Below are 27357 nucleotides of genomic sequence, written 5' to 3' on the forward strand. Positions count from 1 at the left end.
AACAATGGAATAAAGGTCATTCAGGGCGGGAGACGGCCCGGAGGGTAACAATGTCAGCTAAAGGACCTGCAAAAATCCGTGAGCAACCAATCGCAATAGCAGGATAAAAGCTCTGTGTGAAGAAGCCCTTAATCCCGGGGGGGGGGGGGACTAGATGTGTGGCTGCATGGAATCTACCGATCAAAAGGCTGTGTCCTTCCTGATCCTGAGGGCACTCAGTGTTGCTTCCCGGGCAGATTCCTGGGCACCCAGCCCCCATTGGCCTTCCTGAAGGTGTGGCCCTTCTGGAGTGTTGGGCTGCAAGTCCCATCGTTCCCAGCCAGCCTGGTTAAAAGCTGGGACTTGTCCAAAGGTCTTGCTGGCTGGGAATGATGGGAGTTGTGGTCCAACACAACTGGAGGGCAGCAGCTTGAGGGAAGGCTGCCCTCCATCACTGTCTGATTTCCATTCCGTTTCCACGGTGTTGCTGTGAGACAGCTGTCAGTTCACTACAACAGTAGCCTGCCGTTAAAATGCTACACTTGAGACAATAGTAGCTTCCCCTCCTTGCCTGTTGCATTGCAATTGCTACCTGTAGTCATCACAGCTCCTTCAAGAGAAAGTTTCTTCAGTGCTGGCTCAAGACATTTTGCTGCTTGAAGCAGACCCCAAATGGTGCTTTCTTTGCTAGGGGCAACATTTTTAAAAGCCTTGTGGCACCATTCAGGCACCATTTCCTGTCTTCAGCTCTGCCTTTCCCCTTCACCCTATAGCCTGGCAGGGCCAGCAGCTCTAGATTTCTTAATCTTTGATTCTTTAAAAAGGTCTCAAGTTCCAGTTAGGCTGCTCACTGACTCATTGTCCAAAAAGAGGCAAAAGAGAGGAGACAGATGTACGTATGCAAATTTTATGCAAATCTCCATGTATAGGTGCAAATTTGGAAATAGTTACTATAACCTAAGTAGAAGTACAGTACATCTCACCCTAGCGAGGAAGACTGTGACCTGTGTATCTGTTCCATCTGCTGTCCAGGTGCTAACTCTTGATGGGAAACTTCAGGGCCCCTGCTCTCCCTCAGGGTTTTTCATCATGAAACCAGACTTGGACTGGCACTTCAAATGGATGACTGTCCTCTGTAAAGTAGGACGTATGGCCACTCGGGTTTGTAGGGGTCTCTCTTCAGGATGCAAAATCAGGACAGTCTCATTCAATTATCTCTCCCCATACCTGGCTGCTAAAGAGAAAGAAAGTGGTTCTAAACCAATTCCCAGTGCTTTTCACTTCCAGATGACAGTGGTGTAGTGGAGCCAGGAGGGCTCACAGGGATGCAGTGCCAGAAGTGTTTTATTAGCAGGGATACTATCATCTGCCACCCTCCCCCCCTCCCCCAAATTCCTCCTCTGAGCTTAGCTCCAGTCCTCACAGTAGCTGATTTTTCCCAGCAACAATATATATTTTCCCTGTTGTAATGCAAAGTATTTTGGGGTGGCCTGGCCTCAAATGGGCAATTAAAACCCATTAGCTTTACAAAAGACCTACTTCTGGTGGAGATGAAAACTGCTAAAACTGGTTTGTTGATATGGATCAAAACAGCTGCTTGAATTTTTGGACTCTTCCTGGAGGCGTGGCTCAGGGGACTGTCACGATGAGTGCCTGCACTTCAAAATTTACCACTACACCACTGCTGGTAGACTGGCAGGGAAAGAGAATCCCGTCACTCCAAACCTACAGGCTTTCTCCTTGTGTATGATGGAAGGACAGCCCTTCCCCCTTAGAGCCAATTTGCACTGGGGTTTAGAAAGTGAAGGATTAGTCATCTATGCAACTTTTCCAGGCCTCAGAGAGAAATCTAGGCTCCTGGTCACAGATCTATCGGGTAAATGTTACAGCCCCCACATTATCCTTCCGAGTGGACACTTTAGAAGGTCAATCCATGAGCCCAGAGTGCTACACTGACAATTATTCAAGATCAGTATTGGAAAGAATAATAGTTTCAGTATTTTCGTGGGTATCAGAGAACACACATGGCCTCTCTGAACATAGTTCCGACATGTTGATGTGCTATGAATAATAGGGTGGGGCAATTCCCACTTGCCAGAGCCGAGGACACATGATGACCATGTGGAGGTTGAGAGAAAGAGTAGCAGGAACCATTCAAACTGTTCCTGAAGACATTCATTGGTTGCCTGAATAGCACTAGAGAAGGAGGCAGGCATACACACACATTCATACACAAAGACACTCCTACGCACGCCACCTGTTTTGTGAATGGCCACTGTGTTAATAAGTTAATCATCACCACCTGTATTATTTCCCTCTGACCTCATGGCTTACGATTGCCACCACCACCACCCATGTGTATATATACTTGTAACTCAACATAACCTCAGGTGCTTCCACAAAATCTTATGCCATAGTAGGTTTATTAGACTTTGTTGTTTATACGCACAGATCATGCAATAATTAATTCTGTTCACCTTTTCATGGCTAGGAAATGAATCTAAGATCAAACATTTGAAACAGCTTTCCCTTTATACAAAATTCTCAGATTTTTACAGCATCTGGATCCGGCAAATTCTGTGCTAGTCCTAATTTGACCTGGGGCTAAGGAGAGCAAACAGCTCTCGTTCTAAGTTGCCATCCTTCTTTGGCTCTGCTCATGCAGAAATGAAAGAGGTGAACTTTTTCTTGGCATGGCAGTAAAGAAATGAGGGAAGTTTCACCAGCTTCATTGCTGTTGTCGTTAGGCTACTGGAAAAGGCACAGGAGCTGGGCCAGAAAAGACAGTGACAGCACTACTCTCCCCTCTCTATGACCCTGCAAGTGAGCACCTTCCTAGTAGAGGACTGACTAACCTAACCTCTGAGGTCAGCCGCTACTTGCCTGGCTGAAAAACACAACTCATGGCTATTGGCAACCATCTCTTACCAGCACCTGCAGCCTGCCCTCTTTGCCAGATGGCAGGCAGGACACTGGCACAGCCAGTAAACAGGGAGAACATCATCCTAGGAGGCTTTTGTTTCCATCCAAAGGCTCTCCTTTCACATTTTGTGGATTTTGCCCTCCTCTCTCCGTGGCATTTGGGGGGCAACTACTGACTGGAGACCTGTTAACAAACACAATTGGGGCATGGATGGCAGATGACTTAATCAGCACAGAAGATGCTGAAAATTCCTGCCGATGCCCCGTGCTTGCCATTGCATATGATACATTATTTCAACCCCATTCTGGTTCTTCATTCTATTATTGCTAGAAATGACTCCCTTTTGCCCTGCTTGGTTTCAAAGCAATACCTCACTCCCCATCCCAAGAAAAAAGAAATAAGTAAATCAATTCTTGATCACGATTGATGTGATGATCTGTTGTGATCACCCGGTATCAGTCTTCCCGGATCTGTTGTGATCTGTTGTGTTGTGATCACCCAGTATCAGTCTTTCCCAGTGCTTTTCCACAAAGCTGTAAGGGAATAACAAGCCATTGGGGTAAAGTCTGCATAGATGCATTTTGTGAGTTAACAACAACAACCAGGATTCCTTCCAGATTTCATCAATTATTGGTTTGGTGGTGGTGTGGTCACAAAACTAACTTAAAACAGCACTAGGATGGAAAATACTGAGGGCAGTGATCAAAACTATTTGAAGGAAAAATGGTTTGGGGGCAAGTTTCTACTGGCGTTCTCTCTGCTTGAGGTACTTTGAAGAGACTCCAGGAAGGTTGGTTGATTAACTTTTACAGATACTGATAACCTGGTACAGTTCATGGGGTCATTTGTATTTATGGCACAGTTGAGCAATAGGTCTGCCACAGAAGTATAGACAGTGACAAGGGGCCAATTAGCTGTTGGGGAGGGGCGCGTAAGCACACACCTATATGCTGGACTATAGCCATGGGCCATAATACAGAGCACAGTTGATTGCGATGGGCTAAAGTAAACTTAAGACTCTATTTGATTGTAGCCAAGTGTGTGCAACAGAGAGATTGTTTTAGGTTTTCTGTACCATACACCCTCATCTGAAACATGCTGTTTAGAAGAAAGCATGCTGAAATCACTAGAACTAATTGTGTCCAATTCTTGAATAGAATCTAGAGGAAACAAGTGGGATCCACAACAAACCATTGCAACACCAAGTGTTCCTCTTGAGGGTTCCAGCCAGCCAGCCAGCCAGCCAGCCAGCCAGCCAGCCAGCCAGCCAGCCCCTTTTCCAGGATACTCTGTTCCATTCCTACCTCCTTGTTTTCCATTTCCCATTCGAAAAGTGAGTCACCATTCTGTGGCCACTGAGCATGTTCGATCCTCATTTGTGCAATTTTGGATCTTCCCCCTGCCACCTTTGAGTTGTTTTCTGAAGATTTTTTTTGTACTTCTGCAAACTTTGGTTTTTCCCTGAGTCTGCTCATGCCTCCTTCTTGTATGTGGGTGATGCTGATTTTAGCTACTTATGGGCCAACACTGAGAGAATGAATTATAACTGAGTCCCACTGAAATCAGTAGCACTTAATCATGCTACTATAATCCTGATACACTTACTCTGAGAGGAAAGTGGCAACCCTGTGCACACTTTCCTGGGAATACGTCCCATGGAAGTCATTGGGATTGAATTCCATGAAGATGTGCTTGAGATCCAGCTGCGCATCTCACTGGAAATCAGCGGTACTTACTTTCAACTAAATATACATAGGATTGAGTTGTTAGGGTCAGGCTTGTCTTACCTATTTTTTTATACCTATAGGAATCTGGGGTGATGAATTCACTGAAAGTATAAAGACTAATCAATATATCAAGGGTCAGGATAATTTCCCTACCTAGGTGCAGTGGTACATTTTGAAGTGCAGGCACTCATCATGACAATCCCCATAGCCAGGCCCCCAAGGAGAGTCCGAAACTGTCAGCAGCTGCATTGATCCATCTCTCTCTTTGTCTCGCTCTCCCTATATATTATATATGTCTTTTCTAGGTCTTTTGTAAAGCGAGTGGGTCTTAATTACTCACTCAGAAGCAAGCCACCCTAAAATATTTTACATTATTATAACAGGGATAGTTCACAACAATATACTGGGTGGAATCCAATGGAGCGCTTACGCTCCCATCAATTCTCTTGCACCCCATGGATCTTGCTGTGCAACTGGTGGATCCCACCGATTCTGTTGCACAGCCAGGACCTACCACTTGTGCAACAGAGACTTGGCACTTCCCAGAGGATGACCAGTTAGACTGAAAGAACTGGGCATGTTTAGCCTTGAGAAGAGAAGACTGAGGGGAGATATGATAGCGCTCTTCAAGTACTTGAAAGGTTGTCACAGAGAGGAAGGCCAGGATCTCTTCTCGATCATCCCAGAGTGCAGGACACGGAATAATGGGCTCAAGTTGCAGGAGGCCAGATTCCGGCTGAACATCAGGAAAAACTTCCTGAGTGTCAGAGCAATACGGCAATGGAACCAATTACCTGGGGAGGTGGTGGGCTCCTCCACACTGGAGGCCTTCAAGACGAGGCTGGACAGCCATCTGTCAGGGATGCTCTGACTTGGATTCCTGCATTGAGCAGGGGGTTGGACTCGATGGCCTTGTAGGCCCCTTCCAACCCTACTATTCTATGATTCTATGACCTGAAACGAGTGGAAATGCCCATTTCTGGATCAGGGTAGGCTGGCAGAGCTCCCTCATGCCAGCTCCGCTGAACTGCCCCATTCCAGAACCATGCATTTTTGACCATGTCCAGTTGCCCCTGAAGTGCTAAATCTTCTTCCTGCAAGCGGTGGGCACCACTTGCGGACGGGAATTGGCAGAAGCATACGTGACCCACTGGGTTCTGCCCATTGTTTCTGGGAAAATTCATTCCATGCCCCCAGCTACTATCAGGATTGCAGCTAAGCTCAGAAGAAACAGGCAATTCTGAGGGTGATGGGGGTGACAGATGACATAATGGTCCCTGCTAATCAAACGGTTCCAGCACTTTGACCCTGTGAGTCCTGGCTCCACTATACCACTGCCTTGATTGAGATTTTATACAGATATACAATTTATTTCCCGACATGGGCTGAATACAGTGGAGGCTGGTGGCTCCGATGTCACTGGAGTGGTGAATCCACTCCGGGTTTCAGTCAGAACCAGTCAGAACCCTAAAGGAGCTATCCAAGGTGCTCCTTGGATAGCTCCTTTAGAGTTCTGAGTAGTTCTGACTGAAACCCAGAGTAGACTCACCAGCCCACTGGCATTGGAACCACCATCCTCCACCGGCTGAATCCACAAGTGATCAGTTTAATATTGCATTCATTGTGCTTCCTATTGAATCCCCTTGACTTCAGTAGGATTCACCAGGTGTTGGTGCAATTATACTGGTTTAAGTAATTTGTGGATCACATCGCCTGTCACTTAAGCACACAAGAACACCCAGCCTCTGTTTGAGGCTGCAACGTTTGGAGAACAATTCCTTTTAAAGCCTATGACAACAAGAAGATAAGATTTCACCCATGTATAGGATTTCTGAATCTGAGTCTTAGCCAAGGAAAACCCTTTCGAATGCTTATCTTTGTATCAGAGAGAACAAGCAAGACACCTATTACATCTGGGACAATTGGGGATCTTAGCCGTTCCTGTGCTCTTTGCTGCCCCTCAAAAGACCAGCTGAGTTATATTCAAAGTGAGTTGCTGAATATTGCATCTACTTTGTTAAGAAGAGCTTATTTGGGAGGAATGATGTGGCAGAAATGTAAAAAGATTATAACAGACAATGCACAATAGGTGTAGTAAAACAATCCCTCATGGGAGTAATGTAATTATTTTAAATGGAATGAATGCGGGAGTGGCTTTCAGTCTACTTCTTAGGTTTAACTTTTCTAGATTCAATATCATACAAATGCAGTGAACCCCAATTTACGAAAATCCACTGTTTTAAATAGCCTTTCTTTTCAGATGTAGATGATCTCAGTGTTGGTGTTTATTGCTTCCTTTGCTTTACGAGGCTTTCAATAACTTGCATTTAATTTAAAATGGTTGGCATTTACCAAATGATTGCTATTCACTCTTGTTCAGGTAAGGAAGGAAAGAGGTAGGATAACTTTTGCTGTCTTGTGGTTCAAAAAGACCTGGGAGGGTCTTAAAATTTCCTTGTATCTCAGTGTGTTCTTTAAGACCAGAGATATGAACTTCTGTAGTCTCAGATGCCACTCTGTTGCCCTCTGTATGCATTACAAGCCAGTGATGTATTTTGCTATACATTTTGCTGAACGTCTTATAGATCTGACTCTATAAGTAAGATAGGGTCACCCAGCTGTAAGGGTCTGGCTGCAACATTATATGAGACAGAGAGAGAGAGAGAGAGAGAGAGAGAGAGAGAGAGAGAACTAACCATCTCATCCAACTTTTGGAAACCAATTTCTTTTCCTTGTCTTTATATCATTGAAATTGTGGACAGTGGCTTTCCTAGGTTTCCTGCAGTAAGAATAGACGAATCTGTCATTGTCGGTTTCTCTCAGTTTATCATTTTTCTGATCTTAAGTTCAGTCTATTTGGGACTTTCAGAATTTCCCCAGTCTTAAGTTCAGTTCATCCCAAACTTTGAGAATTAATGCCTACACATGAACATTCATAGGCATTATTGTGTGCATTTCTCCTACTGCATGCATTTTTGGACACTTTTTTGCCTAATATACAGATATTTTTGCAAGCAATTTCCCTAATAGAATGCATTTCTAAAGATTATTTGCCCTAATATATGCATTTTTGTATGCATTACTTGATTGGATAATTCCACTGCAAAATTCGGAAAAGTGCACCTTTGGAAGGATAACTGAGTTTCGCTTTCAGTTCAGGCCAACCAGCTGCCCGTTGGAAGTGCACACGCACAAGCAGGAAATGAGTGCAATATCATAAGCATGAGGACATGTTTATCTAGGGACTCCCAATCATCCCTTACAGGATGAGAATTTGCCCAATGCTCCGTGATTGCACATTGCAGAGGAAAAGCAGTAACGACGTGTGGACTGTATTTCAGAGACGCTTGTCTGCTGTGACAGGTTTTCCTGAAAATCAAAGTGTTCCTCAGAGCACGGTTTGAAAACCCCTACCCTTGTGTCATCTTGGCTTTAAAATAAGCTGAGCTACTTCCTCCCCGTTCCCCAAATCAGGAAATAAGATCCAAACAAAATGTGACTTTTTCACATAGATAGGTGTGGGTGGGGGAAATGGACCATGTGTAGGGTAGGGGGGGTGTAACTCTTTGTCTCCCAATCTGGAATGCGGGGGGTGTTGTCCCCTACTTTGTCTGCATTGGAGAAAATGCTGCATTGGAAGAAAAGCAATGCAGGTAGTAGTGTGGGGGTGGGGTGGGGGTCCTGATCCAGATTGGGGCCAAAGTGGAGGGGCCAAGGTGACTCAATCCTCCATGCCATGATTCTGATATCCACACCCCCCCTCTCCAAGGCTGGCTATTGGTTAAAGAAAAAAAACAGTATGCAAACCCAAACTATGTGATAAAATTTGCATCTATTTTTGCCCTAAGTTCTGAATCATCCCGAATCAGCCTGAATTTACCCACTCCTCTTGAGCTCCCAAACCTGCTCCCTCCCACTGACCCAGCTTCCACAATCCTCCAAACCCCCTCTGACTGGGTTCCACCCCACTAACTGGGTTGCAGTGGCAGCAGCAAAACCATGGCAAACTGCAGGGAGAGGGAAGGGAGGGAGGTCTCCCTCCCACCCTCAGATAATAGCTGGTGTGCCTACTGTGCAGCGGTGCCTAAGGCCACACTGAAGTATCCCCTGGGAAACATAGTACAATGTCAGCAGCCCTTAGAATTACGTTTCCCAGGGGCTACTTTTGCCCTGTGACCTGGTGACTCTCTTTTCCTCCTCCACGCATCTTTCCACCACTGCCAAACGACTGCTGGCAATTGGGGTGAAAGAGGAGGGGTTTGGGGATGAGTGGGTGTGTTGGAAGGAGGCTGGCTGGCTGGGAGGGAGAGAGAGAGGGAACCAGTTTGGGGGCTGGCTGAGAGGAGTGTGGGGGGAATTTGGGGGTCATAATACTTTCCTGTAGTTGAGATATTACAAGTCCCTCGAAGCCCAGAAGTATCACTTTGGTGTCATCACTAACTCGGTTGCATTTGGTCAGCCTCGATATCTGTGAAAATCATGCTCCAAATCAATTACTGTTTTAAAGCCCTCTGAATATGAATTCTTGCAATAGAAGGATTTTGAGAAGCAAACACATGGAATATACAAGGAATCCTAAATGCGTAGAGTGTCAGTGCCCATGTTTCACCAAAAGAAATGAAAACACCTCCATTGGCTAGGTCTGATGTCACGTGGTACAGCAATTAGAACAGTAATTAGGCTTTCAGGTGTCATAGAACAGAAAATGACAAAAGCTCAGAGTGTGCTGCCTTAGAAGTGTACTGGGGATACATTAACGTTCATCAGCCAGTTCACTCTCTGGTTTTTGGGTGTGTGGGGATGTTCTCTTCAGTTAGAAATGTTCATCCAAACGACATGAGCTCCAGAGAAGTTTTATTGATATCACTGGACTGTGTGTCCTGATAAGAAAATATATTACTTGTAATGACTGTTAGCATCCTGATAATGCTCTCCTGTTTTACCATTTTTCTTTCCGAATTCTGCTGCCCCCAACACTCCGCCTCTCTGCCTCCCTCAAAACATCATCTCTTCAGGGCAAAGTATTGAGAGTAGTCTCCTTTTCGTGTTTTCTGGAGTGTGAGGATCCCGATGAATGGAAACCGTGTGGTTGCGGTTTAAACGCCTATGGTGCAGTGCCCACAGTGGCAATAGGCAGTACTGGGAATGCTTCCTGCTGTGGACTTAGCCACATTAGAAGGGAGGACAACTGGCTCCCCACCCATTTAGAGGTACCATGCGCCAAGCTTTTAAGCAGGGGTGGCTCCAGGACTTGAGGGGGAGGGGGTGGGGGCCGAGAAAGGCCCCCTCCTTGTTTAGTCCCATCTTCTCTTCATCACTGTTGCAGTTGCCCATTTGGTTGCCTTGATCTTCTGGGCCCAGTCTGCACCACTGCCCAGAGGAAGGGGGAAAGGCAGAGGCAGGATGCTGCTCTTGCTCCTGCCACTGCTCACTTCCTTTCCTTGAACAGGACAGCTGAACAACAGACAGCAACAGCAAAGATGAGGAATAGCAGGATCAGGGAGCTCTGGGGGTGGGCATCAAGCCCCCGGTTGGGTCATGGGACACGACAGATGCCCACGGCAGATGCCCAACACATCCAAAGGGCACCAGGTTGGGGAAGGCTGTTTGAGATATTGAGGAACCTGAGAATGTATTTCTACAACAAAGATGGCAGGTGGCCTACTTTACAGAGGACAGTCCTCTATTTGAAGGTGTCCCCTATTTAATGGGCTGCCCAGTCTAAGTCTGGTGTAAAGTTGAAGAACCCTAAGAAGGGAGAGCAGCAGAGGCCTTGAAGTTGACCATTGAGAGTTAGCACCTGGTGAGCAGACTGAGGAGGCACACAGGTCACCTGGTCAGTCTTCCTCACTGCAGTGAGATGGATTGTATTTCTGTTTACATTATAGTTATTATTTCTGAATGTGCATTTATACATATACATCAGCATATGCAAACGTTATGCAGATCGGTGTCCTCTTTTGTCCCCTTTTTTGGCACAGTGTAAGTGGCCACCCTCGGCAACGATAGCAGCGTAGCCATCGGTGTGTGCGCGTGTGCCTCTAATAGTCTATCAATAATTATTTGCTTAATATATTTAACCCTCCCTTTTAATAAAGTTATTAAAGCTTAAAGTTATTAAAGCTTACAAATGAAAAACAAAAACACCCACAGAATTGCAAACTAAAAAACTGTAAAAGCAATAAAACCATAACAAAGCAGCAGAGTGAAGAGCAGATGCCCAAGAAAACACCTCAAACAGCTATCAAATTAAATATAACACCCTGTAATTACTTATTAAAAGGCCTGGGCAAATAAAACTGTTTTGTCTTGGCACCTAAAACTGATGGGAGTAGATGCCAGCTGGTGCACAGAACTGGGGAACGTGTTCCAGACATGGGATGCCACCCAACCCCCATTCACCATCTGCCAAGCTCAATGGTTTAAGATGACCTTAATGAATAGGCAGGCCTTAAGAGTCAATGCTGCCAGATGTCAGGTGGTCAATGTAATATTTTCTGGTTAATAGCCAACATTACATCCATAGAAACATAATCTCAAGTGATGAGAAATAAGATTCCAAAATCCATATAGTGTAATACCTTTATTAGGCCAACTCAGAGATCACAAAAAATGTGCAAGCTTTTGAGATCTCCAGATCTCTCCATCAGCCAAAATGTTACAAAAAGCAGGTTGACCGGGGTGGGGGTGGAGAATAGAGTCTGCCTTTGTTTTTTGTATGACTTGGAGAAATATGATGGTATTCAATAAGACTGATGAAGAACTGTACCCCACGTGCTCTGTATATTAAAATAGTCAAAACAGTTTTTAAAAGTCTGTTATGTGCCACTCTGGTACCTCATGATCATGTCTCAAGCCATGCCACGCAGGCCACTGCAAGCAGTGAGAAAGCAGTCATTCTTTGTACTTCAGAAAAGAGATAGCAATGTTGTAGGGCAAGCAAGCTTCCTCCCCCCCCCCCCAACCCAAAGAGATTTGTGCCCATGGAATTCATACATAGTGCATAGAGCAATGTAATTGTTTATGAGACTAGCCCCTCCGTATGCCAAACCGGTGAGCAGGCTAGAGGCCTAGCACCCGCCAGATATATTGGACTGCCCCATGATCCTGCAGCCAGGTGGCTGGGGATTATAGGAATTGTAGTCCAACATATCTGGAGGGCACTAGATTGGGTAAGGCTGAATTAAAGTATCATCCTCTTAATACAAATGATGCCACTAGGTGGCTCCCTTCCCTTAATAGGGTATCACTCTGGAGCTAGGGATGGCGGAGAATTCCGCCACGGATCTCGGTGAAGCCGAATGCCAGTGCATTCGGCACCCCGAAACCCAGGGCAGAACGAAGCCCCCCCGCCCCCGGCCCCATGAAAGGCGTGCAAAACGGATCACTTACCTGCTGCCATTCGCTTCACCATTTTAGCCGTGATAAGCTATGTAAATACTTACATAGCCTATCACGGCTAATGCAGGGAAGCCATTTGCATCCCTGCGGAGGCGGTGATAGGCTACGTAAATATTTATGTCTAAAAAAGGGAACGCAAATGGCAGCCACCGTAGCTGCCGCCATTTGCGTTCCCTTTTTTTTTTTTGCCGTGATAGGCTACGTAAATATTTATGTAGCCTATCACGGCAAAAAAAGGGACGCAAATGGTGGCGGCTACGGCGGCCACCATTTGTGTCCCTGCGCAGCCCAGCAGCGGCCGGATGTCGCTGCGGGCTGCCCCGGCTGGCGGCTCTGCGGAGTCGCTGTGGAGCAGAGCCTGCCGTCGAGGATTTCGGGGGGAGGGACAGAGCGCCTCCCCCCCCACCGCGGATGTACGAAATGAAACAGGTAAGTTGTTTCGTACATCCCTATCTGGAGCTCTGCTCTGGAGCTCCGCAGGATCTTCAGACCATCAGCATTTAGTCTCAGCCTGACTAAAAGCATACACTGACTCATTTGAATCAAACCTTTCCTACAGCTACATATTGTCATGGTGTTTCTTTGTTAACCAATTTCTAAAAATGCCTTAAAAAAAAAAAAAAAGAACACAGATCCCAAAGTGGTATTGTTGATCTGATTCAATAGACAGCAGGAATCTGGCAGGGGACTTGACATCCTACCCCCAAGGCCGGGGGGACAGAATTCATTCATGCCAGGCTGACTAAATGTCCAATGGGCTCACATAGGTTCAAGTGGTTCCTCCTAGCCACACTTCAGCACAAGACTTTTTCCTGTCTGGACTGGAGTTCAAATACCTCCGCTAGGGTCAACACTGGGAAACATCTGGCTGCACCACTGAGACACCAATTTCTGTTGTCATCTCTTCCCCCTTCATGGTGCTGCCTGAAGCAGGTCACTTAATGCTGATCTATGGCATGGCAGAGCTGGTCCAGGCCAGCACCAGCATTTGGTATCCTTGGGCAGCTGCTGTGGACCCAGCATTCCAGCAAGGCCCCTGCTGATGCCTGTGCTGGAATAAGAGGGTGGGGGGTGTAATCTGGTTTGGCACTCTGGACAGTGTGGCACAGTTGAGTCTCGCCATATCCATTTCCCACAATTCCCCTTAAGTAACATCGCCTTGGGCTTTGTGGGAAATTAAAATGGCAGCTGTCACCCAGTGCTGCTTGTAGCACTGCATAGAGAACTGCTGCTGCCTGCCACCCACTGAAACATGAAGCCCACCCTCCCTTTAGGTCTGGAGGTGGCTCTGGCCAGACTCTTGTCATCATCTCACCTCCATTAGGGAATTATCCCACAAAACCTGGATACCTTCTCAGAAGGCACTGCCTGTGCCAGAAACAGAGGAGTGAAGAAGAAGAAGGGCTATGTTCACAGCTATGCAGAAACCTTGGCCAACTCTGACCAACTCTTGACCAGCTCAGCAGTAACTTCTGCAGAACAAATTCCCCCTTTCTTGCTGGTGAGATATATGTAAGGAGATTCCTGTGTGTGACAGAGTATCTCAAATGGGCAGAGATGGTATGAAACAAAACCTAGTCCAAGAAACCTTGTTTACAGATCTGCCACATGTAATGATATATTGCTGATAAATAACTTTGAGAAGTGCACTAAAATATTTGCAATAAAACAGGGTTTTTCCAGGGCAAGCCCACATGTCATTGTGAAACCACATGTAGTCCCGCTTAACTGATATCAGCCTCCAATGGCTGCTGGTTTTTAGCTGCTTTTTATATGTCAAAATTCTGCCTTTTATTTTTGATCCGTGATCTCTCTCATTATTAAATTACAGGCTGACCCAGTTAATTCAAGGTTGATTAATACGCACTGACTGTCTGGTTATCAGAAATATTTTATCTGTCTCATGGTGTGTACCAAGTTATTTTTTCATCTGATTTTTATTTATAAAGCAAAACTCTGAATACGGTATGCAGACTGCAGAAGGATTAAATAGGTTTGGCTGTCACTGCTCACACAACAAGACAATTTTCAGTGCCCGGGACTTCAGGTTGAAGCGGTTTGGGCAAGCATTGCCAATACTGGGTGAGAATCTGAGTCACAGTACGATTCTTCTACACTGTGTTCTGGCAGTGCAAGAAGACTAAGAGCCAGTTCAGTTGTTCATAAAGGTCAAATGTTTCTAATCATGCAGGAGCTGCAATCCTGCCTGAGTTCCCTCCTCTGATATTGTACCGCTCATATGAATTGATTCATAGGTTACAAGGGATATACCGGCCAATGCTGATGGTGAGTCAGGTTATGCTCTTGTAGGTTGTCTCCTGCTGAACCTTGGCTATTGATTCAAGCTCCACACAGATATTGGTAATGGAAGACAGGTTTATTAAACAGGGTTATATACAGCTTTCTGTCAGGCCTCTCAGCACAGGCCTGCAACAGGATTTCTCCTAGACCGAGGAAAAAGAGAGAAGTGACCCTCTGGAGGCTACATTGTACCTAAATCAGGGATGGGCAACTTGTGTCCCTCTAGATTTTTGGCCTACAACTCCCATCAACCCGTCATTGTTGGCTGTGCTGGCTAGGGCTGATGGGAGTTGTAGGCTAAAATATCTGGAGGGCCACAAATTGCCCACCCTGACTTAACGACCGTTAATTCACTGTGCCTGGCTACAGTTAGGATTGGGTGAATCTATCAGTTTCACTTTCTCCCACGTTTGCTTTTTAAAATCTCAAGTTTGTTCTCTCCCAGATATGAAGAACTTTGATAAATTCTTTTTTTAAAAAAAAACCCAAGTTGAAATTTTCACCTATTTGCATCAGTCAAATTCAAATGGTACAACTCTTCCCAGCACAGAGAGGGCCATGGTGTACTTGCCTGCCATATAGTTGTAAAAGATGAGGAGCTTGCCAGAAAAAAAGAGGCAGCAACCCTAATGAAGCACTGACATGACTGAATACACAGGGATTCAAACCCAGACTTTAAAGAGAAAGGCACTCAGAGCCCTGGACCTGGATGGACAAATCTTCAGTCTCCCTTTCTCCCACATTTAATTTCTTTAAAAAAAAATCTCAAGTTGTTTTTGGCCAGAATATGGTGAACATTGTGGATTTCAGTAAATGCTTATCAAAACTGAACTGAAACGAACTTCTCACCCATCCCTAGCTACAGCACACGTATGATGTAGGTAAAGCCTCAGACTACCTTGCACAGTTGCAAGTATTGTGACAGTTGCACATGATTTAGCTTCAGATGCCATCTTTAGTGCTGGATGGGCAGAGAACAAAAAACTAAATGTATCCCTATGCTGGCACTGAATCATATACATGTCCATGTGCCCCTTCTTTCATGAGCACACCCTTCCTTGTACACTGCCACTTAGGACATGCACATATAAGACTGGCCAAAACATTTTGCTGCCTTGAAAGACAAAATGGCTGTCTCCCTCCCCAACTGCACATATAGAACAGGGCTGGCAGTTAAATCTCACTGAAATTCTCATCCTGAGACACTGTCCTCCACTATACCTGGGGGCAACAGGCTATCTTAGGGGGCACAGGGCAGGCCGTGTGGTACAGACAGCATTGCCCTCCAAGTCTTCACGCCCACTTCACAAACCCTAGCATCTGCTGCCTGAGGCAACAGCCTCATTCTGCTTAATGGCAGGGCTGGACCTGCGTACATGTGCTCTACAGCAGGATGGGCAGGTTTGGAGTATCCAGGGGCCGATTTCCCACCCGCAGAACACACCAAAGGCCACACTGCTGAAATTGCCACTGTCCAATTGCCACTGGAATTTAGCAGCTACTCAGCAGAGGCAGAGAAGCTGCTTTTCACCTTAAAACAGGTGCGCAGGGAGTGCGCACCTTACTTTCACACCTAATTGTGCTCCCAAAAGCCCCAGGGGAATGCAGATTTGCTTTAAAACAAGATGCGCACTTCCACGTACCTAGCTTCAATGCGAAAAAGCAGCATTTTTGTTGCCACCGCCACCACTGCATCACCAGCACTTGGCAGCAAAGTGTTGGCAGTGACCTAGGGGCTGCAGGAGCTGCAAAGAAGGCCAGGGGCCACATGTGGTCCATTTGTTCCCCATCCCTGCTCTACAGACATCTGGCACACAGAAGGCCTGCATTCCCCAGTTGTGCTATGTAACAGACACTTAGATGGGGATATAGGGAGCATTCTGAAAAGCAGAGATCTTTCCCCGTAGGATTCCCCCCCCCATTTCACATAAAGATACTTACAGTGGGAAGGTAGACATGAAGAATGGATATGGCTTTGCATGTTTCACATTTTTCCTCATCAATTCTATCGATTGGCCTAGGATCTGTCTGCAGTGAGCTGAAGCATCCTGCATGTGTACACTGCGGGAGAAATAATGGAACAGCCAGGATTGCTAGATCTCAACCCAAGGATCCTGTTGGTACTTTAAAAGTTTTCAGAGAGTGGCACAGGAAGAAACCACTACATCTCCCATCTTGTTTCTCCACTGGTCCTTTCGCCTACACTAAGCTCTTATCTGGGCTGGCCCTAACATCAGGCAGAGTGAAGTGGCAGATGTCAGGGATGGGGAATGTCGGCAATATATTGGAGGACAGAACTACACATGCCACACAGCCTGCCCTACTCCCCCCTAAGCTAGCCTGTTGCCCTTGGGTACAGCCTTTTGTTGCGCCCATTTGATGGCGTGCCCCATCAAGTGCTGAAGTAAGATTCACTTGCTAGTTTGGTTAGTTTCTGTACATGGAAATTGGGGGATCTTGTCTGTCATCTCAAGTAGCAAAATGTCTTGGCATGGCCTTGGCTCTTCTCTCTGCATGAGATTCAATGCAGTTATGAAGGTATACCAAATATTTATTATCATTTATTTATTACATTTCTATACCGCCCCAACAGCCAAAGCTGTCTGGGTGGTTCGCAACAATTAAAACCATAAAATACAACATGATAAAATATGATCATTTTTTTTGAAGTTTAACTCTATAGTATAAAATAAAAATAAAAACCAAAATATGATAGTGCCTTTGTTCAACTTACTTCTTCTGAACATTTAGAAGCAATCACACTGTAAAGACCTCTGAAGTTCCCCTAACTCCCATAACAGCCATAAACAAACACAAATCAACAGTGCACAAGTCAACAGTGCAACAGTGTGTGTGTGAGTGTGAGTGTGTGTGTATAAGAGTGTGTCTTATTCCTTGCTCTGTTGCATCAGACCAAGTTTCCATCTCTGTGGAGGCTAGTGGCTCTGATGTCAGTGGGGCAGTAAATCTGCTCTGGGTGTCAGTCAGAACCAGTCAGAACTCTAAGGGAACTATCCTAGGTGCCTCACACCAGTTCTGAGTGGTCCTGACTGAAACCCAGAGTGGATTCACCACCCCACTGACATCAGAGCCACCAGCCTCCACTGATCCACCTAGCTGAGGATTGGGTCTTGACCAGAGGGAGGACTGCAAGCAAGATATGAAGGAGGAAGCTGCTTCTTGTTGTTTGCCCCCAGTACTTGGTAGTCAGAGATATACTTCTCCTGTACACAGAGGTTTCATTCATGGCTATCATGGCTAATAAGTATTGGTGGGCCAATCCTCCATGGACTTTGTCTAATACTCCTTCGAAGCTAGCTAAACTAGCGTCCCTCACCATACCTTGTAGTAATGAATTCCGTATGCGTTGCAGGAAGTGCTTCCTTATGCATGACTTGAACTTGCTACCAATCAATTAATTGCTACCAATCAATTGCAGCAGACGTGAAGCTGGGTACCCCTGTCTTTCGTGATTCCTTCTTGTGTCGTGAGAGACTCTAGGAGTTCCTTTGTGTCATCCAAGCAAACGCTGCACAGTGGTTGACTTGCTGACACAGAGTAGCAGTGACCTAATCGACTACAAAGCCATAGTCTTTAAACTGCTGACATGCTTGGCGCTACCCACTGTAGGTTTACTGAGAGATGATCATTGTCCTTTCGACAATGAGGTATAATCTGTTTTGCTTCTTCACGCAACAGAAGCTCTCTCAAGGACAAGATAACATGCACACTCTTCTGTCAAACATCTTTGTTGCTTGTGTCCTGGAACGGAAGAAGTGTAATTATATTCAAAGAATTTTCAGTAACTAAACTGAAGCTCAAAATGGGATGGGATGAGGAAAGCAGCAAAATCTATCCTAGCATGGAGCTTACATTCCTTCCAGATTTTTTTTTTTTTTTTAGCAAATTCCAATTAATGCCTGTGCTTAACTTCAGATGCTCACCCAATTCTCTTTCTCCCCAAAATAGTATGGTCAACAAATGTTGAAAAATACAGCCAGAGGCCAAAACTCCTCACTGACTGCTTCAAACAAGAAGCAAGAGTCAATACAGTAAAAAAATAAGAATGTTCATGGATGAAGTTTCTTTAAGGCAACAACCATTTGTTCCAAATAAGATCTGACGTGCTCTAGCAAGTGGCACTGCATCTTTGCTGCTGGTGGCCTTCTGGTCAGTGTCAGGGATGTGCATGCATGACCGAAGGCTGGGCAGAGCTCCTATTTTTTTTCTGTAGACATACTCAGATTGGGTTCAGAGCACACAGGAACCCAACTGATGTCAGCCCATATGCCTCATTGATGAGAGAGAGAAATGCTAACAGTGGCACTGGCAGCTGATAGAAATACATCTATACAGCACTCACACTTCTCTGTTTTCCTTTCTGGGGCTTCCCGCTCCACCCCAGTCCAATGGACAACTACATATAGCAAGACTACCAGAGGTTTGAGTGTGTGCGTGTGCATGTGCGTGTGCATGTGCGTGTGTATATATATATATATATATATATGTGTGTGTGTATATATATGTGTGTGTGTGTGTATATATTCATTCATTCATTCATTCTGCTTCTTGATTTAGTTCATTTGATTTTTTAAAACACATACGGGAAAAAACTCATTAATATAAGAGAGGAAGTAGAGGGTTAGGGAGTGGGGGATGAGGGAAGGGTTAGAGTATTGGTCACATAGTTTTGAAGTTGGCATACACATACAGCATTCTGCATGTCAGTGCACTGTCCTATTTTCAGGTGAGTATCAACATGTGCCTATCTGTGACAGGTCATATGCTCAAAATTGGACAGAGCTGTCGAGTCCTCAGTCTATTGGTGCACTAAAGGTGGTGGTCAGTCGTTCTGGTGTTCCAAGCTGAGTCTCTTGCCACAATCGGCACTCAGAAGAACTTCCATGTCCATCTGATAGGCCCCAACCAGCACAGCTACAATTCAATAGCACGAGGGTATCCACAAAGCAGAGTGGTTTTTCCATGACCAGGTTGAAATGGATACAATCATTTGAAGAGGAAAGGGCTCTTATTGGACAGCACCATATCACATTACCAAGGACCCAACGTCTACTCTACAGAGCAAACACAGTCTGCAAGCTTCCTTCATTGCAGTCCGAAGGGTGTCAGATACATTCAATTTTGCTGGATTAAAAGAATGCCAGAAGTTAACAAACGTTAGCAAATGAAGAATAAATCTTCACATACACATACTGGGGGGGGGGGGGTCATAGAATCATAGCATCATAGAATAGTAGGGTTGGAAGGGGCCTACAAGGCCATCGAGTCCAACCCCCTGCTCAATGCAGGAATCCAAGTCAGAGCATCCCTGACAGATCGCTGTCCAGCCTCATCTTGAACGCCTCCAGTGTGGGAGAGCCCATACCTCCCTAGGTAATTGGTTCCATTGTCGTATTGCTCTAACAGTCAGGAAGTTTTTCCTGATGTTCAGCCGGAATCTGGCTTCCTGTAACTTGAGCCCATTATTCCGTGTACTGCACTCTGGGATGATCGAGAAGAGATCCTGGCCTTCCTCTCTGTGACAACCTTTCAAGGACTTGAAGAGTGCTCTCATATCTCCCCTCAGTCTTCTCTTCTCAAGGCTAAACATGCCCAGTTCTTTAAGTCTATCCTCGTAGGGCTTTGTTTCCAGTCCCCTGATCATCTTCATTGCCCTCCTCTGAACCCTCTCCAGTTTGTCTGCATCCTTCTTAAAGTGTGGTGCCCAGAACTGGACACAGTATTCCAGATGAGGCCTAACCAGTGCCGAGTAGAGGGGAACTAGTACTTCACAGGATTTGGAAGCTATGCTTCTATTAATGCAGCCCAAAATAGTATTTGCCTTTTTTACAGCCACATCATGTTGTTGGCTCGTATTCAGCTTGTGATCGACAACAATTCCAAGATCCTTCTCACTTGTAGTGTTGTTGAGCCATGCATCCCCCATCTTGTAACTGTGCATTTGGTTTCTTTTTCCTAGGTGCAGAACTTGGCATTTATCCCTATTAAATGTCATTCTGTTGTTTTCTGCCCAGCACTCCAGTCTACCAAGTTCACTTTGAATTTTGTTTCTGTCTTCCAAAGTATTAGCTATCCCGCCCAATTTTGTGTCATCTGCAAATTTGATCAGCATTCCCTGCACCTCCTCCTCCTCCTCCAAGTAATTAATAAAAATGTTGAAGAGCACTGGGCCCAGGACTGAGCCCTGCGGTACCCCACTTGTTACCTCTCCCCAGTTGGAGAAGGTCCCATTGATAAGCACTTTTTGAGTCCGATTCTGTAGCCAACTGTGGATCCACCGGAACGTTGTTTCATCTAGCCCACTTTGAGCTAGTTTGCTCATCAGGATATCATGGGGCACTTTGTCGAAAGCTTTGCTGAAGTCAAGGTATATGATGTCTACAGCATTCCCACGGTCCACAAGGGAGGTTACTTAATCAAAAAATGAGATCAGATTCATCTGGCAGGACTTGTTTTTGACAAATCCATGTTGGCTTGGAGTAATCACTGCATTGTTTTCAAGGTGCTTCCAGATGGATTGCTTTATCATCTGCTCCAGAATTTTCCCAGGGATTGATGTCAGACTGACTGGTCTGTAGTTCCCAGGTTCCTCCTTTTTACCCTTTTTGAAGATAGGGACAACATTAGCCCTCCTCCAGTCATCTGGCACTTCCCCCGTCCTCCATGATTTCTCAAAGAGAATAGACAGCAGTTCTGAGAGTTCTTCTGCCAGTTCCTTTATTACTCTAGGATGCAGTTCATCTGGCCCTGGAGATTTGAACTCGTTCAAAGTAATTAGGTGTTCCTTGACCATATGCCTATCGATCTCAAGCTGCAAGCCTGCCCCTTCAGCCTGTACTTCGCCTTTCCCAGGGGGGTCATAGACCCTCTTTTGGGAGAAGACTGAGCCAAAGTAGGAATTGAGCACCTCTGCCTTTTCTTTGTCATCTGTTTTTGTTTTGCCATCCTTATTTAATAGCTGAACAACCATTTCTTTCCTCTGCCTTTTACTATGCATGTAGCTGAAGAAAGACTTTTTGTTTTTAGCATCCCTCGCTAACCTCAGCTCGTTCTCAGCTTTAGCCTTCCTGACGCCATCCCTGCAATTCTGTGCTACCTGCCTGTACTCTTCCTTTGTTACTTGGCCTTCTTTCCACTTCCTATATGTGTCCTTTTTTGTTTTCAGGTCATCTCTAAGCTTTTTGTGAAGCCACATTGGCTTCTTCTGTTGTCTTCCACCTTTTCTTCTTGTTGGAATTGTTTGTAATTGTGCCTTGAGAATTTCCTTTTTTAAAAGCTCCCACCCATCTTGGACTCCTTTTCTCGTTAGCGTCGCTTGCCATGGGACCTTCCTGACCATTGTTCTGAGTTTTTTTAAATCAGCTTTCCTAAAATCCAGGGTACGCGTTTGACTATACTTGGCTTTGCTTCCCTTAGAACCAAGAACTCAGGTACAAAATGGTCGCTTTCCCCCAGAGTTCCTGTAACTGCTACTTTATCCACTAAGTCATCTCTGTTGGTTAGGATCAAGTCAAGGATAGCCAATCCTCTAGTTCCTTCCTCTACTTTCTATAGGAGGAAATTATCCACCACACAAGTCAGGAATTTCCTGGAGGGGCCATGTTTTGCAGAATTTGTCTCCCAACAAATATTGGGGAAATTGAAGTCCCCCATTACTACTACATCATGCTGCCTTGAAACATTGGCTATTTGCTTTTCAAAAGTTTCATCCTCGTCTTCTCCTTGGTTGGGTGGCCGGTAGTAGACTCCGACCACCAGGTTCCTTTTATTCTTTGCTCCATTTATTGTGATCCAGATGCTCTCGATGGGTCTACCAAACTCATCCTCCTGTATTTCTGTGCAGAGATATGTATTTTTCACATACAGTGCAACCCCACCTCCCTTTCTGTTCCTCCTGTTCTTTTTGAACAAGTTATATCCTTCAATTGCTGTATTTCAGTCATGAGAGTCATCCCACCAAGTCTCAGTTATGTCTATCAAGTCATAATTTCCCTCCTGTATTAAGAGTTCAAGTTCGTTCTGTTTGTTTCCCATACTCTGGGCATTAGTATATAGACATCGAAGACCATGTGCTTCATAGTCTGGCTTTCTTCCTACATGTTTCTGAAGACTATTATTGGGCGCTATCAGAGCTGTTCTCTCCGTTGCAGTGCATGCACCTACGTCCATTGTTACCCCGAACATTACATCTCCCTTCCCCGTAGGATTCAGTTTAAAGCCCTCCTGATGAAGTTCTTCATGCTGTGGCCAAACACATTCTTCCCATCCTTTGTGAGGTGCAACCCGTCCCTTGCCAACAGTCCATCTTCCAGAAAGTATAGCCCATGGTCCCAGAATCCAAATCTCTCTCGTTGGCACCACCTTCGTAGCCAGTAATTCACCCAGAGTATTTTTCGTTCCCTTTCTATCCCTCTTCTAACTACTGGAAGGATGGATGAGAAAACTATCTGAGCCCCAAAGTTCTTGAGTTTCCTTCCCAAAGCTTCAAAGTCTGACGTGATTTCTTCGTAGCTCCACTTGGCGGTATCATTTGTTCCCACATGGATGAGAAGAAAGGGATACCTGTCAGTGGGCTTTATGAGTGCAGGCAACCTTTCAGTCACGTCTCTAATTCGTCCTACCAGGAGACAACATACCTGGTGAGTCCACGGGTCTTCACGACATACTTGGGTCTCGATCCCACGCAGCAAGGAGTCTCCCACTACTACCACTCTTCTCTTCTTGTTGTTGTAGGCCTGGGTTTCATCACCTCTGTTTGACTGACCTTCAGCCTCTTGCTCACTCTCATGTAGGTTCCCCTGTGATTCTTCCTCTGCAGGCTGTCCTCCAGTCTCATCCGCAAGTACCTGGAATCGGTTCCACAGCTCCACTGCTTCCACTAGTGCAGAGTGGTGTCTAGTTCTTCTTCTCCTAACTGTCACCCTTTTCCAAGGAGTATCCTCTACTCCATTTTTCTTCACCTCAGCATTTCCCACTGCCTTATCTTGCTGTTGCTCTTCAAGCTTCTGGTCTTCCCTTTGCTGCTGTAGTTCCCCCATTCTGTCCAAGAACTCTTCGTGTTCTCTTATTCCCCAGAGGGTCGACAGTCACCGCTCCAGTCCACTTACTTTTTCTTCCAGCAGCGTGATCAACTTGCACTTGTTGCAGGTGTAGGCCATATTGTTCTCAGGCAAGAAAACAAACACTGCACACACCTTGCAAGTCACCACCACTGGAGAGTCCTGTCCTTCCATTGCCTCTTTTCCCTTTTTGTGTCTAGCTTTGTGATTGTTCTAGACTAGCCTGTGCCTGCTCCTCTACTCAGTAGAGGTTAAAAGCAGAGTCCCACTGGTGTGGAAGTGTGTTACAAGACAAATAAATGAAAAAAAGTTAGTTAAAAAATAAAATAAAATGAAAAAATGAAAAAAAATGTTAGGGGCCTCCCCCTTGACCTCCCCTGCAGAACTGCCCTGGCCAACTCCTGTTTGTTCCCCCTGTCTGCTAGCTCTGGTCACTTGCTCTCCGGTCGCTTGCTTACTTCTGTAGTCCCTGGACCAGCTGGAGCAGCTTGCTCTGCTCTGCTCTGCTCAGCTGGGAGGCGGGAAACAGACTGAAGCTTCCCGCCCACTCAGCTGCTGGGAGTACTCAGGCCACCCCCCCCCAATTCAGTTGGAGCTCTCAGAAGCACCTGGTGAGCTCACAGCCACTCAGAAGGATAAGGGGGAGCCCCCTGGGCTTCCTGCAGCCTCCTTACCTCTTAGCCTCTGTCTCCTTTGTCTCCTTTGTCTCTTCTACCACTGCAACTCCCCTGGCCAACTCCTGTTTGCTCACCCTGGTCGCTCGCTCTGGTTGCTCGCTCTCTGGGAGCTTGCTTGCTTCTGTAGTCCCTGGACCAGCTGGAGCAGCTTGTTCTGCTCTGCTCTGCTCTGCTCAGCTAGGAGGTGGGAAACAGACTGAGGCTGGGAGGCGGGAAACAGGTGCTCCATTAACTGCACCTATCTGCATAGGAGTAAGATTGTAGCCTGAGGATGCAGAACCTCTTTCAGCCCTACGGCCAAACTCCATTTAGGAGACGCTCTCAGGGGCTGCATTCCTGTGGTAGGTGGACTGAAGGCAAAAGGGGTGGGGCCAAAACCCCCACATAGCACCCTATTGTAGCTTAAAGCTCTTCCTGCCAGTATCTAAGCCTTAGGAGAGGCATTTTAACCATTTAGAACCAGGAGAAATGCTCAAAACCTGGGAAACCACCAAACAGTCAGTGGCTGGGGTAGCAGCAACGTTAAGCAGAAGAAACAACCAACCATACAATAAAAACAACGCAACAGCAAATCACACAATAACGACCCCCACAAAAACAAAACAAAAAGCAGAAGTGGAGAATAAAAAGAACAACATGCATCCCACACCGACATTCAGGCCTCTCCGAATAGCCAGGCCTTAACTTGGTGTCTGAAATTCATTGCTGAGGCTAGGTGGGTCTCCCTAGGAAAAGCGTCACCCAAGATTGGCATCACAACACTAGTCATGAATGTACTTCTGCATTCCTGCCTCTACCCCCCGCTTTTTTCCCTTTTCCCTCCCTGCTCATTTTGCATTTTCTGAAAATCAATAAAAGCAGTTTGCAAAAAAGAAATAAAGGAAGCAAGCTCCTGTTTCTTATAGATACCAATTGTACTTTACTTCGTCAAGGAATCCAAAAAGAACTTCGATGCTGAACAAAGCATTCAGGGAGGAAGGTGGCCCTTAAGATATTACAGCCAAAAGATATATAGATCTTAATGGTTTCATTAGTGAAATGGTCTGTTGTAGCTGTGAAAATGCTGATGAGTATGAGCACAGCGAAAAGCAGCATTCTATAATTAGTATTCCTCATTAAAACACCCATTATTGCCACTGCATTATTGTTTCATAAGTTCTGTAAATTCTGGTAACGTATCCAATTTTTGTGACCATTTTATCACCATACGGTAGAAGACCTGCCATGAATATGAAATATGCAAAGCCTACAATACACGATTGATATATTCTGATAGCTTGTGTTACTTGGTGGGGTTTTAGAAGCAGAGCATCAGTATACAGAAACCCATTCCTTTTTATTTTATTTTTTTGCTTTGACATTGCAACAAACATGTCTAACTTGTGGAGCTCACTGCTACAGGAAGTATTGGGGCAAAGAACTTAACATGATTAAGAGAAAATAAATACTGGCTAAGTAGATAAATGGTGAGCTAATCCAAATCCACAGCTTCATTATAGAAGCTTGTCCATTCATTCATTCATTCATTCATTTATTTATAGGATATAAGCCCTCACAATGTTATGACTTGAGCCATGCATGCTGAATGAAAGGCAATCAAAAGCTGTTCTTGGAAGCAGATTATTCCACCATCTACCCACAGGGTTTCTTCTCAACTTTTTCTGAGACAGCCAGCACTGGCTATGGTCTGAGCCAGGATCCTGGATTAAAATGAGCTGCTGTTGGATCCAGAGTGGCTATGGTTACCTCAAAGTGAGTGTAAGCGCACCGCAGTTAATGGAGCATGCCATCCTTGGGGTCTCAGGCAAGGGGCTGGTGCAGCATCTAATTGAGTGTCTTTTCAGATCGTGTTCATTCATCTTTGCTTTTGTTCTTCTTGCTTAAAGCAGGTCTTTAGGTTGAAGTGCCTTTTAGAAATGGAAAGCCAGTGAGCACAGGTTCCTGCCTGGTAGCCTCTCCATTGTGAAATACTGAGTAGCATCAGGGATTATCTGCAAATATCTGAGCAAAGGGCCTCAGAGGGTAACATCCAACCTAAGTCCTACTTAGAGAAGACCCATTGAAATGAATGGGACTGAAGTTAGTCATGACTAACTTAAGTCCTCTTCATTTTAATGGGTCTACTCTAAGTGGGACTTAGGTTGGATTTTACCAAGAGTGACCCAGTGTCATTTTGAAGGCCACTTCACACATTACGCTGCTCAGGTGTACCTGCAAAGGGTTTACTGTTGGCTAATGTGTTAGGTGCCACTGTTCCTCTGAATAGGGTTGCCAGGTCTTCTTCACTTTTAAGGCTCTGAACTTAGCACCAGGATAGGAGGATGCAGCCACCGGGCCTGACACGTATTACTCATCTCAGTGCCAACTGAGCCAAAGCATAAATATGTGCAGCTGCATTTCTTCACATGTGTTACCTTTACCTCTTGCTTTCCTCTTCCCTCCCATCCATTTGTTGTCTCCATCAGCAAAGTAAGTGTAAGTGCCTTGGGGCAGGGATCTCATTTTGTTGTTGTTGTTGTTTGCTTGGGATACTCTTCTTAAAGTGTAATGTATGTTAATGCTGCTATATATACTGATGATGCTACATGACAATTTGTGTCGTATTAGTGGCTAAGAAGGGTGCAAACAATAAGCTGGTTCAAATCTTATTTTAGCAACTCACTAGGTAACCTTAGGCAAGCTACAATATCCTCAGCTTTAGTCTCCACCTGCCATATCTGGATAATAATACACCTTATCTATCCTGCTGGGTTGTTGTGACCCTTTTTTATTTATATGCCACCAGATCCTGCTTAAGTCAATTCTCAGTTACAGAGATGCAAAGACCTTTGTACACTTAAAATCTCTGATAAAATGCTGATTAAAATGCTGATGATTCTATAAGCAGCAGGGAGATGATATTAAAGGAATGGAATAAGAGACGAGATTACTCATGGAGGATATTTGGTCTTACCTGCCACTTTCACCTAGCCAGCCTTCTTCTTCATCAACATCTTTTGATGGCAAGTTTGCTGGGTCCTGAGCAGTAACTGTACTTCTCCACTTCCCTTCCTAAAGCCAGCCAGGCAATACAATAAAAGTCTTCTTTTAATGGAAAAACAGAGTACGGGGGTGGGGTGGGGATTCTGGACTCCAGCGCCATGTGTTACCACATCCTCCTAGTACAAGCTGTCTGGATGAAACGTTAACAAAATAGAGGGAGAGAGCCTTGTCAGTTACCCTGTCTGTTCACTCTTTTTATCCTGTCCAGAAAAACTTCTCAAGGGCAG

The 27357-nt window shown here is 45.4% G+C and overlaps 1 long non-coding RNA gene across 2 annotated transcripts; it reads right to left on the reverse strand.

The window, feature by feature from the left end:
- Nucleotides 1-2242: 2242 nt before the first annotated feature.
- On the reverse strand, nucleotides 2243-27336 carry LOC146348309 (uncharacterized). Of its 2 annotated transcripts, XR_014789924.1 has the most exons (4): nucleotides 27042-27332; nucleotides 16273-16392; nucleotides 9004-9097; nucleotides 2372-3435 (listed from the first exon to the last, which is right to left on the reverse strand). It is a non-coding gene; the product is annotated as an uncharacterized LOC146348309 (long non-coding RNA). The 2 variants fall into 2 exon arrangements; XR_014789923.1 differs by lacking the exon at nucleotides 16273-16392 and having other exon boundaries at nucleotides 2243-3435; nucleotides 27042-27336.
- Nucleotides 27337-27357: the final 21 nt, after the last annotated feature.

The sequence above is a fragment of the Heloderma suspectum genome, chromosome 4, assembly GCF_057233095.1.
Source record: "Heloderma suspectum isolate Gila_16-S chromosome 4, 16-S_ref, whole genome shotgun sequence".
NCBI lineage: Eukaryota > Metazoa > Chordata > Lepidosauria > Squamata > Helodermatidae > Heloderma > Heloderma suspectum.